This window comes from Phacochoerus africanus, chromosome 4 (assembly GCF_016906955.1).
Source record: "Phacochoerus africanus isolate WHEZ1 chromosome 4, ROS_Pafr_v1, whole genome shotgun sequence".
Lineage (NCBI taxonomy): Eukaryota > Metazoa > Chordata > Mammalia > Artiodactyla > Suidae > Phacochoerus > Phacochoerus africanus.
In genome coordinates, this window is record NC_062547.1 from 54858285 (window position 1) to 54861015 (window position 2731).

A 2731-nucleotide genomic window follows, 5' to 3' on the forward strand; every position below is an offset into this window, starting at 1 on the left:
ATAGGCAGTGTATATACAGTCTTGTTTTTTGGACTCAATCACCCAGCCTATGTCTTTTGTTTGGAACATTTAGTCCATTTACACTTAAGGGAATTATTAATATGTATGTTCTTCTTATCATTTTGTTAATTATTTTGGGTTTGTTTTGCAGGTCTTTTTTTCTTTATTCTTGTAGTCTCTTATGATTTGATGACTATCCTTAGTCCTATATTTGGATTTCTTTTTCTTTTCTTTATGTGTATATTTTATAGATTTTTTTTTGTTTGTGTTTACCTTGGGTTTTTTGTATAGCAGTCTATATAAATATGTGCTTGTTTTAAGTTGCTGATCTCTTAATAAAATTTGCTTTATATGCCCATCATTGTACTGTCCTTCCCTCACAATTACTGTTTTTGATATTATATTTTACAGCTAATAGTTTTATGTATTGCTTAACTGCTTATTGTGGATAAAGATGATTTTTGTCTACTATTGTCTATAACCTCCCTACTAACTTTGTGTGTGGACAATTTCCTATATTTATTATAATTTTACTTTACTGGTGAGATTTTCTATTTTATCATTTTCTTGTTTCTAGTTGTGGCCTTTTCTGCTCCACTTAGAGATATTCCTATAGCATTTTTTGTAAATCTGGTTCGTTGGTGCTAAATTCTTTTAGCTTTGCTTGTCTAAAAAGCAAATGAAATTTTCTCTATGAAAGCTGAGTGAGGAACTTGCTGTGTAGAGTATTCTTGGTTATAAGTAATTTTCTTTCATCACATTAAGTATATCACACAGGCTCTCCAATACAAGCATATAAGTTTGGCTCAGGCTCCTGTCAAATTGTTTTTGGCATTGGTTCTGGTGCTTGTGAGATTTTGTGTGTGCCTTTTAAGAGTGAAGTATTTATTTCCTCCAATCCTGAAGCACTCTTAAAATCAAGCCCTAGTAGCCTTCAAAGCTGAATGTTCTGATGACTCATCCTCCCCATGCCAGACCCTCAGTCTGTGGGTTGTTGTGGGATTCAGAAGACTCACTCCTTTGGGAGAACCTCTGTAATGTAATTATTTTCCAATTTGTTGGTTGCCCACCCAGGGCATATAGAATTTGATCATATCACAAGTCCATCCCTCTTACATGTCTTGTTGTGGTTCCTTCTTCCTTAATGTCTTTAGTTCTAAAAGATCTCTTCTGGTAGGTAACAGTTTTTCTCATCAAGGTTTGTTCAGCATTAAGTTGTGATTTTGGTATGATCCTGAGAGTGAGTTTAGGGCCCTTCTACTTCAATGTCTTGGCCACTTTCCCTGGGTCCAGTGCATGGAAGCCACAATCTCCATTCTGTTGTTGGGCCTTGGTATAGCCAGGCTTCCTATGTACTGGTGATAATAAGAGCTCTTTTTATCCATTCTATTTGAATTCTTTGACTTTTGGTAGAAGTCAAAAGAAAAACCATCTGGTCTTGAACTGCCTTTTTTGGTAAGATTTTTGATACTGTTTTAATCTTATTACTTGTTAGATGTCTTTTTAAAAATATTCTAATTCTTATGATTTATTTGTGATAGGTTGTATATTTCTAGGCATTGGTCTATTTCTTGTAGATTAATCAATTTTTGACATAATTGCTTATTTAATAAATTTTCATATTTCTTTTACATCCAGTTATATATTCAATATCATTTCTGATTTAGTTGATTCAATATTCTTTCTTTTTATGTATTAGTCTAGGGAAATACTTGTCAATTTCATTTATTTTTAAAAAAAAACTACTCAATTTTATTGATCTGTTCTGTTCCGTTTTATTATTCCTGATTTTTGTGATTTTCTTCCATTTCCAAAATTTAGGCTTTTTTTATTTTTATTTTTTTTTTATTTTTAGGGCTGCACTCACAGCAGTTCCCTGGCTAGGGGTCAAATTTTAGCTGTACCAGCCAGCCTACATCACAGCCACAGCAATGCCAGATCTGAGCCACATCTACATCCTACACCACAGCTCATGGCAATTCCAAATCCTTAACCCACTGAGTGAGGCCCTGGATTGAACCCACACCATCGTGGATACCAGTCAGGTTTGTTGTCACTGAGCCATGATAAGAACTCCCAACATTGTCTTTTTAATCTAGTTTCTTGAGGTATTAAGTTAGATCATTTATTAGTAACATTTTTCTTTTTTTCTCCCTGTAGTTGTCTATCTCTATAGATTTTCATCTTAGAAGTGAATTTGGGAGTTCCTGTCATGCACAGTGGTTAATGAATCCAACCAGGAACCATGAGGTTGCACTTTGATCCCTGGCTTTGCTGAGTGGGTTAAGGATTTGGTATTGTCTTGAGCTGTGGTGTAGGACACAGACATGGCTCAGATCCCGCATTGTTGCAGCTGTGGCATAGGCCAGCAGCCACAGCTCCGATTGGATCTCTAGCCTGGGAACTTCCATATACTGTGAGTGCAGCCCTAGAAAAAGCAAAAAAAAAAAAGAAGAAGTGAGTTTGAAATCTCCCAAAGCAATCAAAATAGCACAAAAATAAACAAGTTGGAACTAATGAAACATATAAACATTTACATAGCAAATAAAACCATACATTTAAAAAAAAGCCAACCTCTGCCCTGGAAGAAATTATTTGCAAATAATGTGACTTGTGAGATTACTTTCCAAAACATACAAATAATTCATCCAACTCAAAAATAAAAGAATAAACAAACCAATCCAAATGGATAGAAGGTCTAAATAGACATTTCTACAAAGAAGACATACAC